This window comes from Peromyscus maniculatus, chromosome 6, assembly GCF_049852395.1.
Source record: "Peromyscus maniculatus bairdii isolate BWxNUB_F1_BW_parent chromosome 6, HU_Pman_BW_mat_3.1, whole genome shotgun sequence".
Classification (NCBI taxonomy): domain Eukaryota; kingdom Metazoa; phylum Chordata; class Mammalia; order Rodentia; family Cricetidae; genus Peromyscus; species Peromyscus maniculatus.
Genome location: NC_134857.1, coordinates 51,550,264 through 51,568,217, shown reverse-complemented (window position 1 = coordinate 51,568,217; position 17,954 = coordinate 51,550,264).

Genomic DNA, 17,954 nt, shown 5'->3' with positions numbered 1-17,954 from the left:
GTGAAAGGAAAATATGAACCACCTAAAGAATCTAGAACTCCCTTAATAAAAAAGCCAAATGTTTTGATATTGAGTGGGACTGAAATGAATAATACATCCCTTCCTTTGGTAACTTAAAAGACAGCTGAATGATATTTACTTTTTCCTTAACAAATAAATTTAAAATTTAATACCTGTATAAAATTTAAATCTATCAGAAGGAAATGTTTTCACCTCATCTGATACTATTTCTAGTCTTCCAGTCCTTGCCTGCTCATCTCTAAAACACAAGATAATCACCAACTTTCATACTAGATCTGTAAAATAAGAATCTGCTTGTTTTTTGTTTTGTTTTTCGAGACAGGGTTTCTCTGTGTAGCTTTGCGCCTTTCCTGGATCTTACTCTGTAGACCAGGCTGGCCTTGAACTCACAAAGATCCGCCTGCCTCTACCTCCTGAGTGCTGGGATTAAAGGCGTGCACCACTACCACCCGGTTATCTAAACTACATAATGATAGCATGCATTTTGTGTAAGTAATAGGGTTTTAAAACACAGAATAAAACAAGAAATTTACAAAAACTAAGGAAAAAGACAAATTATAATATACCTGTTGAATATTTTTATGAGATTCTTAATACTATTAAAATGTGGACATAAGCCTGGCTGTGGTGGTGCACGCCTTTATTCCCAGCACTCAGGAAGCAGAGGCAGGTGGATCTGTGTGAGTTCGAGGCCAGTATGGTCTACAGAGTGAGTTCAGGACAGCCAGGGAGACACAGAGAAACCCTGCCTCTTAAACCAAAAAAAAAAAAAAAAAATGGAAAAAATGGATAACATTTATTTAGATTTAGGGAAGCTTATGCTGCATACCAATTTCAACATGAATATGCTATGGAAAAAAAATGTAGTCTTTCTCCCCAAACAAACTAACACTGCATTAAAATTTGCTATATATACCCACTCAGCACATTATTTAATACATTCTCCAGCATAGCTTCTTAAGCTGTAGGTTGCAACTCCATATAGGATCACATAAATGAAGATGGTGCCATTAAAAATTTGCAACAGTAAAAGGTTTCTGAAAGCCTGCAACTCAAAAATTAATTCAAATTCAAAGGGGTAATGAGTCTGATGTGATCTGGGCTGCACACCCCTGTGTGGAATCCCATGAGTTCACTGCAGTCATGGTTCTGAACATAGGACACTCATGCATTGCACTACAATATCATCATATCATGCAACCCAAAAGAATATGGCTGAAAACATCTCAGCTCAGATTCAAGATTCATGTGTCATAAACTGTAGTGCTTTTACTGTACAGAGTTCTCTGTTGTGACAGAAATATAATGGTTTCATATGGGAAAACCAAGACTTTCTGAATTTTTCTGCTACTACTTCTCAGCACATAATTATCAAATTAATAAACCTTTAGACTGTATTAGAGTAGAATGTTTGTTTTAAAACAATGCTGTTTGAGTTGTAGACTAGAACTCAATAAACAGAAAAACATACTTAATGAATATTAGCTTGGGATTATGACACAATTTCCAACACTTTCTAAAGTGGTCCTAAGCAAAATTCTGTCATTTTGTACTACATATTTCCATGTAGCAGCATTCTTAGCATTAACAATTATAAAATCAAAATATTGACCAGCTCTAAAAACCACTGAAGATAGTCTACTTCCTGCAGTATCAAATATTCAATCAAGATTTAGTTGGCTATATAAAAGTGCAAATGCATATCCATCTAACAATATGTAAAATTTGCTTTAATCAATAATAAATAATAAAACTATGTGCTTATCAAAATTACTTTAAATTAAATTTTTGTGTAATTTATTATCAATAAATGAGTTGCATGCTTTTTTGTATACTCATAAATACAGGTTCTATGCAACAGAGTCTCACTGGGGCTAGAAACCACTCTTCAGGCCAGGCCCCACGCCCAGTAGTAGGTGACCCCACAAAATAAACTCAATAGCACCATTGGAAGTTTTTTGTCTCATAAGGTTTTGTCATGGCATTTGCTCCCCTTTGAGTATATATTGTGGCTTCCAGTTTTGTGTTTTCAGAAAACTGCTGTGTAAACAAGTATGTATGTCTCTCTATCTACATGTGTATCTCATGATTTTGCATTGGCCTTTTTAAATTCAATTTGTTTGTTTGTTTTTGTTTTATCTTATTTTATTATTATTCTTTAGATGCCTCTTTGTTTTCTAAGGAGAAATATAAAGGATGTGGATTCATTTGTGAGGGGACCTGGGGAGATTCTCAGAGGAGTTGGGGGAGGGAATCATAGTAAGAATATATTGTATGAAAAATACCTATTTTCAATAAAGAAAGAAAATACTAAAGTTGAAAAAGTTAAAGCCTTAGTATATAATATGAAATTATAAAAATATGTTTTGAAACAGTAAAAAGCAGCGAATATAATGAGATTATGTATGATGTTGCTTGGTACAAGACTACCATCACACTAGGTAGCTGCTTTGAAAATCTCTTGGACATTTACTGTTCTATGCAGTTGATAGACTTGATAAATCAATTAAGATATCTTAAAGGGTGAAAGTAGTTAAAAGAGAGTTTTTCCCAACATTAAAAAAATGGGGAACATTTTTACAAGGGGAATAATTTGGTCTCTGTTTCATAACATATTAGGCAGTCTGAAAATTGAACAATTAAATGAGAGGATAATTAATGTTGATGGGAAGTACATAGCATCAATTATGAATATTATTTGTTTGATCATTTCTATTTTAACATCAAAAAGTTGGTCAGTTTGCCGGGCGGTGGTGGCACACGCCTTTAATCCCAGCACTCGGGAGGCAGAGGCAGGCGGATCTCTGTGAGTTCGAGGTCAGCCTGGGCTACCAAGTAAGTTCCAGGAAAGGCACAAAGCTACACAGAGAAACCCTGTCTCAATAAAACCAAAAAAAAAAAAAAAAAAAAAAGTTGGTCAAATTAAGTGCCAAGATAAAAGCTTTAGAAAAACCTGTTAAAATGAATTATAGAGAAATTCAGACCCAGACGGAGAATTTAAAGGTGAACCTAACTCAGGATTGACTTTAGAAAAAAACCTGTTAAAATGAATTATAGAGAAATTCAGACCCAAACACAAGAATTTAAAGGAGAAATTATTTTAGGATTGAATTATATAGTTACAGAGAGACAGCCTGTTTTCAAACAACCAAACAATCTATCCAAAAGCCATACAGGAACTACCTGCTCAAGGACATGTACAACCTAACTGGACTTCAGTGGAAATGTTAGATTTAAGGAGATTTAAAGAAGCTATAGTATCATATGACATGTATTCTCCATTTATAAATTAAATGTTAAATTTTTCGGTCAACTTGTAAAAGAATTATCCCTCAGGACTGGAAAGAATTAATTACAGCTGTTCTAGAGAATAGAGCACAATTACAGTGGAGAAATTGGTTTAAAGAGGAAGCTAAAACAATAGAACAACAATGTAGGCTAGAGGTGTGGAAATTTCCCAGGATCAGCTTCTTGGAGAAGGCGATTATGCTGATATACAAAAATAATGTTTATATGATAACCAAACCTTGATTCTATGCCCCATAGCAGCCATGAATACATGGGACAGAATTGAGGAAGCAGGGAAGCAAATTGAATCATTTACAAAAGTTATACAAGGCCCAAAAGAATCCTTAATGGATTTCTTACAAAGACTGTCTTCGGAGGTAAATAGAATGATACAAAATTCAGAAGCTAGACAAATAATGATTGAATCTTCGGCTTTTGAGAATGCAAATGCAGCATGCAAAAAAAAAAATCAGGCCATAGAAGGCCAGATCAGCACCCTTGGAGGATTGGATCAAGAACACAATTAATATTGAGTCTCATGACCATGATGAGATGTGGATAGGAGAGATGATATCAAAAGCTTTAAGGAAAAATAATAATGTCAGATGTTTTAGTTATGGTAAACAAGGTCATTTGAAAAGGGAGTGTAAACAGGGCATTCATAGAAAGAATGTTTATTCAAAGAACGAGGGCAACAGAATGACCCTCCCTTCTGGATTATGCAGAAGGTGTGGTAAGGGTAAACACTGGACCAATGAATGTAGATCAACAAGGGACAGACAAGGTAATCCTTTGCCTCTGCCATTGGGAAACCCCAAAAGCAGGCCCCCACAGCAAATTCAGTTCAGACTTTTCCTGCCATCATAGAATAAACCACTTCTCAGAGCAATTAAATAAACATATGCCTACTGGAATAAACCAGGTTGCTTGGGGTGATAGAACAGCTGTAGTAGAGAGAACAGGAAATTCAGGAGAAACCATAAAGCAATTTTTTGGCAAACTTCTTTAAATGAACAAAGACCAAAATTAAAAATATGAATAAATGACATTCTCTTGGAAGGTTTGGTAAACACAGGTGTGGGTGTTACAATAATTACACTAGATTTTTGGTATTCAAATTGGCCTCTTCAGGAGGTAAATGTTCAGCTGTTAGGGACTGGAACATTATCTTAAGTGAAGTACAGCACACGATGGCTCAAATGGGACAGAGGACAGAGAGGAAAATTAAAGCCATATGTGGCTAATATAGCTATGAATTTATGGGACCATGATCTATTACAATAGTGGACTACTCAGATTAACATGCATCCAACCTCAAAAACAAACCATAAACTAACAAATGTTTCTGAGAGAAATATTAGTGCCAAATGTAAATGTAACCAACCATCTTATTAAATAAGAAACACAGAACCAATGTAAAGTAAAAAGCCAAGAGGTCAGAGCTCAGAGCTAAAACCTTACCCTTTTTTCTATGGTGGTCCTACCTCTCCGAAAGAGACCTATTTCCTGTGTGTTTGTCTTTATATAGTCTTTTTGTCTTGTCTTTTCATTGGTTATAAACCCAAACACATGACTATCTCGTCACTGCCTGTATGTACAGCCCTCCAGGTTTTTTATGGTATTGAGATTAAAGGCGTGTGTCTCCAATGCTGGCTATATCCTTGACCACACAGAGATCTACCTAGCTCTTCTACCAAATGTTAGGATTAAAGGTATGCACCATAAATGCCCAGCTCTGTTAGGGCTTGCTATTAGCTCTGACCCCCAAACAACTTTATTTATTAACATACGAATAAAATCACATTTCAGTATTCCTGTATTTGTTATTAAAAAGGAATCTGGTAAATGAAGAATGGTAACAGACCTAAGGGCAATTAACAAAGTAATTCAGCCAATGGGCTCTCTACAACCTGGAATTCCTTTGCCTACTTTATTACCTAAAGGATAGCCTCTTATAATTATCAATTTAAATGACTGTTTCTTCTCAATACCTTTATAAGAAAAGAACAGAGAAAGATTTGCCTTCATGGTGCTACATATAATAATTCTCAGCAAATCAAGAGATATCAATAGAGGATTCTCCCACAGGGAATGTTAAATAGCCCAACCCTGTACTAATATTTTGTATGACAGCCATTAGAAGTGATATGTAAACAATTTCCTAAATCTATAATTTATCATTACAAATTGCTCCTGAAAAGATACAAAGAGGAGATTCTATTACTTATTTAGTATATAAAATAGGTCTTCAAAAAATTAGACCCCAAAGGTGCAAATTAGGAGAGATTGATTATGGACTGAAAAGGACTTTCAAAGATTATTGGGAGACATTTCCCAGCTACAAACTGTTGTTAGGGTAAAAAATGAAGAGCTGAGTAATTTGTTCAAAACCTTAGAAGGTGACAAAAACTTTAGTACTGTTGGTCTTTGGTCACTACACTACCTCATTTGACAGTACCTGAAGCTTAGACTCCAAACCTTCAACAGTCCAAGAGAATCATCAGCTGAAGCTGAGAGAGAATTGTCCTTGGTTGAAATGAAAGTACAGAAAGGACACGTGGATCATGTGGATCCAAAGCTTGACTGCATTTTGGTTATTTTACCCTCTAAGCATTCTCCTACGGGGATTTTAATGCAGAGGAAAGACATTATGTTGGAATGGATGTTTCTCCCAAATAAACAGAGTAAAAACATTAAAACTTATGTGAAAAAGATCTCTGACTTGATTTTGAAAGAAAAATTGAGACTTTGTGAATTAGCAGAAATAGACCCAACAGAAATTGTAGTACCTTTAACTCAGGATGAAAATGACAAATTATGAGCAGAAAGCGAACCTTGACAAAGAGCTACCAGTGATTTTTTGAGAGATTTTAAGCAAATATCTCAAAAGTGATAGAATTCAATTTATAAAGAGAGCTGATTGGATTCTGCCTCACACTGTTCAGCAGAATGTGAAACACCCATATCTGAAGCCCATACACTTTATACAGATGCAAACAAACAGGAAAGGCAGGTTACAAGTCAGAAATTGTAAGTAAAGTTGTTCAAAATTGATAAAGGTTCGATTTGAACAAGAAAGACCTCTTAATTAGAAGAGGTTATAGTTCATTGACCAGGATGACCATCCAATTTAAACTAACTTATACCACTAACAAATACTTTTCATTTAATCAGATATAACTTGTCAAAAGGGAACCTCCCCAAAGTTAGGCTTGGGGAAAGGTTTTTGTTTTGTCTTTCAGAAGATAAAGAATCTGAAGAACACTGAACAAATTGAGATATCTGAATAAAAGGGACAAATCATCCAGAAAAAATGTCCCAAGAAAAAGAGTAAATTGGCCTACTTGTATATAACATACAAAATTTCATAAGTCTTCCCAAATGTTTGTTTCTGTTCTTCTCTACAGACACTTTACACAGATGGTCTTTATGTAGTCTCAGTTCAATTAAAAATTAAAGCTGGCTTTAAAGTTGGAGAATGGCTTTCTCCTTCTCTACACCCAAGCATGTTTACTAAAAGTAACATGCAAAATCTCTGTATCATGTCAGAAGAAGAGCCATCTGATATGGGACAGAAGAAAACCAAAATTAAGGGACAATTCTATTGCCATTAATCTCAATTCTTTGGTTCTATTTTGATGCTTTAAATTTTTCTTGAAGTATAAATTTTATATCAAAATTTATAAGAATAATATATATATATTAAGTTTTGTTATGATATTAATGGTCAAATAGAGTGCCAACTAATTCTAGAAAAAAAAAGACTTCATTTGGCAGCCTGTACATGTTTTTGTGTTGGAGTCTCTATTAGTTTTCTTCAGGGAATCAAGACCAGACCTAACAATGAATTTGAAGTCTCCAGAAAGATGATTGGGCCCCACAATTACGATTCCACATGGACAGTAATAATACTGCTAAGCTGACAAACATTACCCAAAGATCAGCTTTGGATGACAAACTGCTCAGGACAATTTCAAGATGGCTAGCTGAAATGATCCAGCCTCACAGACTACCCAAACAAAGGCTTGAGATAAGCCCTGTGTTTTCACATTATACAGAGACTGGACAACAAATGATATAGTTACCCCCAGAACTTGACAATTAACCCAAAATTTTCTTTTTAGGATCCCCTAAAGATGCCTTCACCCACAAACAACAAAAAGAAATGTTCAGAACATGATGCCCACATTCCCAAGAGGTAGGGCAGGTGGTTTATGATCTTTCATTGGGTTTTGGCTTTGGGATAACTGTCATTGTATAGAATGAATGGTTACAAGTTGTCATTGTTAATGGTCAGGAAAGAAGCTAAACAAAGGAAATTAGATTTAAGGTTCTTGTTTGAAAAAAAGAGGATATAGATTAGAGTTAGATTATTGAATCTACTCTAAAAAGAAAAAAAAAGAGAATATAGACATGATATAGATTAAAAGGTAGATTATTGAACCTACTTTTAAAAGGCAACTACTAGTTTCAAATATTTTACATTGATTGGATTCTTGTATATTATATACAAATTATATATATTGATACAAATTTGAGATTGATTTTGTTAGAAAATACCATACATATATTTCTAATCTTGTTCAGGATACTGTATCTATGCAGTTCATTTACCAATGTAATGCAATTTGCTAATCCTTAAATGTTATTATTACCAGCTGTTAGGATATAAAGAAATGAAAGTTAGTAGTTAGACATTACAATCAAACTTGTAGTCATATTAGATATGTTTCCAAGGTCAAGTAGAGATATATTTTAGATAGACAGGTCATCTTCAAACCCTCCAGAGATATACAGAATATAGCATTTAAGATATTTTTATAACATAAATTTTTCTTTTTTATGACTATGAGACATGTCTGCTCCTGGCAGCACCAATCTACTTCAGAGAAGATATGGGCATTGAAGAAGCTGCATATGGAGTTAACTTTCACTGTGGCAAAAGTTAGCCACTGGGCAATAAAGTGCCCTTGCATCAACTGCTGACAGTATGCTATCCAAAATGGACAAATAGGATACAAAACAAAGGATTACCAATCCTTACCAAGACAAACGTGGTTGCAGCTTTGGCAACAGGCATCCCCTGAGGCCAGGACAGTATGGCACCATCACTGAAGTGGCTTTGCAATCTAGAAAAGGTACTGTGCCCCTTTCTTCAAAGGCAGCTGAACAGGCATTGGACCAATGGCTTCTGGTGTGCAGTGGAACAGTAGCTGAAACAGTTATTCTTGAAAGAGTAATTAAGCTGACAGAGTCTAATCTCTCAATGGTAGACTGGCATTTAACAAAGAAGATGAAGCTACCCATAAGCTGAGAAGAATGGGAAGCTGAATTCCAAAAACACCAGCAATTTCCAGAATTTAAAATCCTGGATCACAACAGGACACTGGTGGAATTCAAATTTATCTGATACATGGAATATTCGCAACAAATGTGAGGTTGAGCTGTAGGCCTTGTGTACATCCTACTTCACAAATGAATCTGTCAGATACACTAAGCCTTTAGGCCAAAGAAGATACATCAATGTACAGAGAAATGTCGGATGACTGTCCAGGAAGCTGGCTGTTTCTGTCATAACTCATTTTTTGGAAGTAACTTGTTTGTACTTACTGTTTTACTAGGTAATATTATTTCCTTCTTGGGTCTCTGAGGGAGTTGAAGATTAGATAGTTATAGTTACATGTGGGAGCCCGTTCTGGGGTTTCTCGTGGCTTTACCCAGCAGGTCCGAATAGAGGATGATCAGGACCACGGGCCTGAGTGCAGGTGTCTGAGATGGTCTGCACTTGGCTGTGCTGGGGGAGGAGGTCTTTTGCTCCACCCCTTGGCGTCTCTATAAAAATCCTGGACCAGAGACAGTCCGGGCCCGTTGGAATAGGTTCCAGGCCCTCTCGAGGCTATCCTTTATTTTCTATCTGTTTATCTCCGCAAGATGCTCCACTATAAATCCTTCTATCTAATATTTCCTGCTGATCGCACTCAAGAAAACTCTGGGAAGCTGTGGGGGTGGTGGGTAAACGCCCCACAGTTACAGTTTTCCTTGTTAAGAAATTCAGAAAAGAAACTAAGAGGTGTTAAGTGTATAAGTTTGAAAGACATCATAAAATAGTTTTCTGTTGGTAATATAAGTTAGGATAGAAAGTGAATTAGGTATATTTTGAACTCACCAAAATAGGATACATAATGGAATATTTTCTCTGAATTTGTCAAATGCAAATGGACATTGTTGATGTGTTTATTGCTTGTATATATTGTATATAGATAGCTATTGTACTTATTGTATATAGTTTTTCTTATAATAGTTTAACTTTTTTAATGTTTTTATTTTTATTAGACAAAAAATGGCAAAATGTGGTCATATTTTATTTGTGCTAAAATGTAGTGATATTTTATTTGTGCTTTGATAAATAAAGATTTCCTGGAGAATCAGAGGAAAAAGAAAGCCATTATAAGTAAACAAAGAAGTCAGGCAGTGGTAGCACATGCCCTTAATCATATCACTTAACAGGCAGGATCCCTGTGTATTCAAGGCCACACTGGAAACAGAACCAGTGTGGTGGTGGCACACACCTTAATTCCACAACAAGGCATATACGCGTGGGTAGACAGGAAGTAAGTCACGTTTGGAAGCTGCAGAGCTGGTGAGATAAGGTTGGCTGGTGGCTTTCCCTATTTCCTTGATCTCTCTAAGGCTTTCACCCCTATGTTTGGCTCTGTGATTTTCATTTAATAAGACCATTTAGAAATTTGTAAAGAAGGACATTCCCTGAGTGTTTTAAATGAGTTGATATTACATGGGAGGTGCATGGAACAATGCTGCTTATAGTTAGTGTAATATAAATTTACTGTTATTATTGTGTACTAAATTTATACTGTAAGTATATTCCATTACTGTCCAGGTTATTATATAAAACAGTTATAAAATTAAAACTATATAAATTTGACTTATGTTATTTTCCAGTATGATCATAAGCAGCAAACTCTACATCACAAAATGCCAGTTTTAATTCTCCCAACTAACCCTTCATAAATCTCCCTAGTTCAATATGTTAGAAATATTAATATTAGTCTAATTCAAATAAATATTTCCTCATTCAAACTGATATAAAGCAAATTGGCTGTTAATGGTAATATTTCCAAGATGAAAATAAAGGCAAGAGCTTAAATTTAGAGTTTAATGCAGTGTGTGAACTGTTTCAGGGAAGGGGTAAAAGTTATGTGATTTTTATCAACTTATTGATTTAAATAATTTTATGACAAGGGCCTTCTACATGGATAAACTGAAGCCCAAGATTTTGGTAAACATGAGTCAAAACAATGTACACAAATAAATGCAATGCCAAAGGATTTGCCGTTGAAGAAAGTTGAAAAAATAAATCATGTTAGTAAAAGCTATTTTAAACAGAAAACACACAGACATTTACAGTTCTAGAACTGTATTATCTCACTTCAGAAATGTGTGGTTGACACCATTTTTACCATATGGATTACTTGATAATGTAAAACCTCCCTCTACCAAAATCTTGGAAGTGCAATGCTGGTTAACATAAAACTATCATGCCTTGAAAACGGAGACTCAAAAGAAGCAGGGGAAATACTGTGATTGTCCTGAAACTCAGTAGAAACTCAACACTGCAGTGACATCAAAAGTTGTGCATTTTTGGATATTTTGATCGTAACAAAAGGGTTTGAACTTTATGCTGCAGAGAGAAAGAGTGAGAAGCTATCAGACTCAAAGCCTTTGGAATGCAGAGAGTGGGAGAGGACTACATACTTCATGAGAGGGTGAGCAGAACAAATTCACCAACAATTAAAGAGAATTGACTTGAACTGACAAGGTTAGTGCTCTACACGAGGGAGGCAGTGAGGAGAAGAGGGAAAGGGGAAAGAAGGAAGGGAGATTTCACAGGAAATCAGTTTCCTGAGATGGCATATTACACAGACTTAGGAGGCTAGGTCCTACTGACTCACCTGTAGCTGGAGCCTCAAAGATGAGAATGACCAGGAAAGTATTCCCAGGATGGTAACATGGGTGAGGTCATAGCCAAAGCCAAATCTCTAGGAGAGTAACATTAGACACTTAAGTAATATAATGCATCAAATTAACAGATTAAATATAAATCATGATTATCTCCATAGATAAGAAAAGCATCGAACGATAAATTCATTTCTGTTCAGGAAAGAACATTCATTGTGAATAGAAGGGGTCTTTCCTAAGCCAGCAAAAGTGTGTTCAAGGTATTGTTAATCTTTCTTATCTGTGAGAAGAGTTGGCAAGAATATAGTTGAGTCATTCTATGAATGCTTTGTGGTAATTTCTTCACTGTCTTCTTTATCTAGAATTTGTTCCAGACGCCTATAAAAATTTTCACCTTAATTTGTTAACTTTCTCTACTTTCTAGTGAAACCTTCAATTCTTTGTAAAGTTCAATATGTTCATTAGGTTATGTCTGTTTTACTTGAGATGTAGCATTTTAACCCACTAATTAATATTATTATATATTTCTCAAAAGATTTGCCTTACAGTTGTATGATCATTGAAAAAGAAGTGTGAAGTCACAGTTTGTGTTATCTAAAATAGGAGGGTGTTATTCCAACTTGGAGAAGACCACTGTCTTAATTGTTTTTCTAGTGTTGTGATAAAGCACTGTAGGTTAGTTCCAAGTTATCATCCATCATTGCAGGGCAATTCAAGGCAGCAGGAACTTGAGGTAGACAGTCACTTTCCACAGTTGAGAGTATAGAGAGAACATATGTGTGATATGAGCACTCACCTTGCCTTCCCATTTCATAGAATTCAATATTCCCTACTCTGGGGATGGTGCCACCCAGAGTAACACCTCAATTAAAATAATCACAATCATTCCCTGCAGACACAACCACAAGCTGTTCCAAAATATCAGGTTTTTTTCTTATATGTGAAGCTGATTTGATATTCTCTCTCTCTCTCTCTCTCTCTCTCTCTCTCTCTCTCTCTCTCTCTCTCTCTCTCTCTCTCTCTCTCTCACACACACACACACACACACACACACACACACATTCATGTATTTGACCTATGAGAAGAAAAGAGACTAGTTAGGGATAAGAAAGCAACTAAGAAGAAAGGTAAGTCCTTATGGAGAAAGGTAGTTGGGCTGAATCTGAGCCAAATACACTGTTGCATTTGTAAAAACACCTGAGTAGAACTCATCATTTTGTATTCCAACTTAAAAACTTGATTAAAATAAATCTCTCACTTGACCACTCACGTTTCCAACATTTCTATCTATCTGTCCCTGTTATCCATTCTATTATACCTAGGAAAATCATAAGGGATGCTTCACTATCAAATCTGATTACTCAAATAAGAGAAGATGACAGAATATGAAAATCACTAAGAGAAATAAAAACTGCAGCCTGGACCATGCCTTCCTATAAGGCACACACAACCATGCTATTTTCTCAGGCCTACTGGCCATATTCATGGTCTTTATAACATGTTTCCATAAAGCAGTGCATAACAAAACATTTCAGTCACCTGTAAAATTGAGGTCACACTGTAGTGGATAGGAACCAAAGAAACACATGGTTTTGTGTCTTTTCTGTAAATTGTTTAAAATGTAACTATTTTATTTGGTGAAGGCCCTAAATTAAAATATCTAATGACATTTTATAATAGCTTTCATACATGTTTTTCTTATTTTTATATTATTTATATTTTATATACTTCTTTCAAGATCAATAATTCCAGCTAATTTATTGCCATTAAAAGAAGCATGTTTAAATATAATTAAAATAAGATAGGTTTATTCACCTGCAATAAAAATTTATCAAGCTCATCTCATTGTCTCTGTTGCAACGATCTTTGCTAACCTAAAGATCAACCAAAGGCAATTGATCGGACATTATAAACATCAGACATTCTAGAACTATACCCATTATGTCAGACTAACAAAGACAATTGTAAGAGAACCATTCTCTGCTTGTTCTTCACACTCCAGTGTAGCTTACTGTGATTTAGCAAGGACAGACATTTAAACATCTTGGTCCTTGGGCCATAGGCATTTAAGCCATACCATTATAAGAACCAATCCATCCACTGGTGTAATGGAGGGTGCAAGCCTTGTGGATACAGCATTATTCAAGCCCCTGGACTTGCCTTACCACCTCAGCACTCTACCAAGGATGATTACCTCAAGCAATGAGCTGTAGCCAGTTTCCATGGAGCAATGTTTAGTTCCTAAATCATTCTGCTAGGAAGGAGGTAAATTCTCCTACAGACTAGCCTACAGGAAATCACTCTTAGACAATTAATTGCTATTCTTTCTACCACAGTTAGAAGCCAGAGTTCATTTCCTTAATATCTGTTCAAACAGAACACTGGCATGTGATATGCTAGACCAGTCAGGTGTGCTCACAGAAAATTCCAGCTTGGAGATGAAAAACGTGAGGATGCTACCATTAAAAAAATTTTAATAGAGAATACTAGAGAAAAGTGAGCTTTGGGGAGAAGGGTGAACAGTTTCTACTTTCTAATATCTAGAGTCTACACCTGCTGCAGCATTGTCTACCAGTGGCAGCAGCGTTGTTAGGTTTGCTGAAGCATTACTCATAGTACTGTGATTGTATTTTCCCTGGTGACCCAGCTTTACAACCTTACCTCTAGTTTTCCTAAAAATTATGACCTACCTAATATATATTTTAACAAATTTAATTTCTATCTTTTTGTTGTGAGTTGTTTGGTTGTTTCTGTTCATTTGTTTTGTTTGTATTTGCTTGTTCTTGAGGAATGCTTTCACTGTGTCTTAGGACTCACAATGGACCCCAAGCTGGCATAGTAATTCTTCTTCTTTTGCATCCCATGTGCTGGGATTATAGGCAAGAGCCACCTCTCAGTTCCTTTTCTATTTAAACAAGCTAAGCAGCTTTTCTTGTTACTAACCAGAATTTTGACAGGTATTGAGTTGTTGCAGGCATGACTGTAAATACCATATCCCCATGGAAACAAAACCTAAAACTGGTTTCATGGGCAAGTTGGATTTGGAAGTAATAAGGACCCAGCCTCAGGCAACCCATGCAACCAGTGACTCAACATTTAATTAAATTATCACCTATAGTTAACTGGAATGAAGGGCTAGTCGAAGACAGTTTTCAGAGGACTGAGAAGTCGTTATGATCTAACCATGTGAATGAGCATAAAGAAAACAAATTTGAAAGAAACACAAACAAAGGATAGTATAAACTCACATATCCCAAATTTTCAGCTTCCAAGTAAAGTAAGGAACTTTCCATGGTTAGGTTACAGGGATTTCCTTTTCCAAGTAACAAAGTACCTAAATAAAATAGTGTCAAATAAAAAATATATATATTATATATATATATTTAATATATATAATATATTATAATATAACATTATATAATATATTTATAATTAATATATTATATATAATATAATGTAATATTTTATATATATATATATATATATATTCCCTTGCCAGATTCCTTAGGTGAAATTCAGAGTATCAATGAGACAAGTGACGAACCCTAAAAACTGACATAAGTTCATGTAAGGATATTGAAATGCCTCTGAGTATTGCATATATCCAGTCCTTGCTGGGATATTGAATGCCTCTGAGTATTGCATATATTCAATCCTTTCTGGAGTATTTAATACCTCTGAGTACTGCATATATCCAGTCCTTGCTAGAATATTGAAATGCCTCTGAGTACTGCATATATCCAGTCCTTGCTGAAATATTGAATGCCTCTGAGTATTGCATATATCCGATCCTTGCTGGAGTATTTAATACCTCTGAGTACTGCATATATCCAATCCTTGCTGAGCCTCTCTAACTAGCAGAATCAGATTGTCTTCACTTTTGCCTACCCTGGAGCTTCTCTACATAGATTCTTGTCAACACCAGGACCCAGATTTACAAAACTCAGCTTTCACATACTATCACTGCTTCTGGGTGCTCTAGGATCTAGGATCAGAGCCAGATCCTGCTCAGTCGATTGGAGTTTAGGGAAGGTAAGACCAAGAACACAATTGACTTCACTTGGAGATACTTTACCCACTAAATTTTTCTCACTAATATGAGGGAAAACATGAAAAATATGTATGTATGTATGTATGTATGTATGTATGTATGTATGTATGAGCATGAATTCTCATGAAAATAAGGAAACAAAAAATTATCAAAGAAGCTAATTTTTCTTGATGGGTATTATACTAAAACTAAGCAGAAAGTTTTGGTAACCACTTAAACTGCTAAGAGGATGCCAAATATTTAGCAGGTTAGTTCAATCCTGGTAGAAACATGCAGTCATGGGTAAATAATGATAAAGGGGAAAGAATTCCTTTTCTTATTGTTGAGGGGAAGGTTTTTAATGTAGATGGGAGAAGAGCTGAGGGAAAAATCTTTATCTTGAGTGTATACTTGAAACTTCCAGGGTTAGACTTGGGAAAGCAGAAAGAGAGAAAGACAGACAGACAGACAGATAGGGAGACACTACCCTCAGGAATAGGCAGTAGGTGTGGAAGTGTGGAAACTTAAAATGTTGATTGACAGGAATACTTATCTGGGGTCCTTTTGACCTTGACAGGTATACCCAAGTCATGATTCCCAGAAGATTACAAAAAGAGATAAAAATTTTAGATATATTATCTTTCCCACTGTTTGTAATCTTCACTCAAATCCACATTGTAGAAAAAGCAGTAGATGACTCTCAACTGGGTAAAGAGTTCTTAATATGATGAATAAAAAGCCACCCAAAGTCTTAGGGAGCTAGAAAACCTGAACTGTGTTCATGATAGGTAGCCTGGTCTTTATTACCCTGGGATATCCAAGGAACTCATATTGTTTCAGAGAAAGCAAACCCTTCATGCATACACTAAAAGTGGTGTTTCCTTAGAGAACATCAATGTGTTTGAAATGTGCTTTGATGCTTAGATTCTTCATTAGCTGGGAATGAGATGGAGATGATGCTTTAAATGGGTTATCACAGAAGAGAAGATTTAGAGTTCTTCAATGGAAAATACAAAATGGCTTGTGACTAGAAGGGCATAGTCATTCATGTTAGTAATTAAAGAACAGCGTCATGGCTATCAGAATAACCAAATCTGCAGGGATCTTCCCTGGTAGGTAGCTGACCACTGAGACCATAGAGCTAAGTTCACTTCATGCAGTTTACAGATCAGTGTGACATCCTTAGATGAGATCATGGATGACTGAAGAGTGTTTTATAACAACATCAGAATTTCTACTGCAAATCTTCCCTTGTAGCTTCCCAGCGGAACTTTGAATAAATGACAGCGGGGAAATTGTTCAGTGGGGAAAGGGACACAGTCAAATAACTCAGAGATCATTAGATGACACCTCCAAACTCATTCTCCCAATGCACAGAATACTGTCTTCTTTTCATGACAATGTTTTAATAGACAGCTATGTGACTACTTCAAGTATCTCATGGGACTCTTGTATCAGTTCCAGTGACAAAGCATCCCTTGTAGCTCACTACAAGGACATTTGTTGTACTGGTAACTTTGTTACTTGGGCTGGACTTGAAGGGAAAGCTCACCCTTCTCTACTTAGTGCTGAAGGCTGAGACCTGGAGTAGTCTCTAGGCTCATTCACTCATACAGCTGGCAACTGACACTCGGTGTTGGCAGATACCTTAGCTGGAGCTCTTAGCCAGAACCTATCCATGTCACTGCTGAGTACAGCCTGGGCTTCTTTGCGGCATGGTGGTTGACTGCCAATCACCACAAGCACTCCAAGGAAGGAAGACAGAGCCAGACAGAAGCTGTATTTCCTATGGCAGTGCCATTTTGTCCATTTTGCTTCTCAAATCAGCCACCAAGTCCCAGCTATGTTCAAGGGGCAGGATCTGAATACTTAAGGGTGAGTGACAAGGTCTGAAGAGCCCATGATGCCAGAAATGCATTGCTCCCATGTGAGAAAAAGTCTTTCTCAACATTTTTTTCTGTCTTTTAATCCAGTTCCAAAACATGCAGTTGGAACAGATACACTCCAAAACTGGAAAGCATGCCCACATTGTCTCCCAGGCAGATGAATCTTTAAGTGACAAAGACTATTACATACCTAATCAGAAACTTCTCCCACTGTAGCACTTATCCATGATTTATTATCATCTGGGGAAGAAATAAACACTGTCCCTATTTGCCTGCTGCCCCATAAATATTGATTTGACAAATATTTGATTTTTGTTCACTCACCATATACAGAATTCAAGAATCAGTTTATTTTTCTGAGATAGGCCAACAATATACCTCTATTCTCATATCTCTGGTACACACCAATGATCTCACTTTCTCACAATTTATTACAAAAGGGCTTTGCTTCTGATTCAGAGAACCTCGTGCTGTCACTCTGCTGGCATTACTATACACCTAGGTGCTGATGAGCAGAAAGTCAACAGTGCTATAACTGCCGTGGAAACGCATGTGGCTATCGATTTGATATCACCATAAATATTGGAGAGTGTAATAGAAAACCATAGCTCAGGAATTAATGAGGAATTATGTACTCTTAGGATGTAAATTAGCCTTCAGCATCTTCACATTGCTGTCTGTTAAAGACTGAAGCCCTGACCTTAATGCACAAGCCTGAGCTGCCTGCTGTGCACTGAACATTGACATCACTA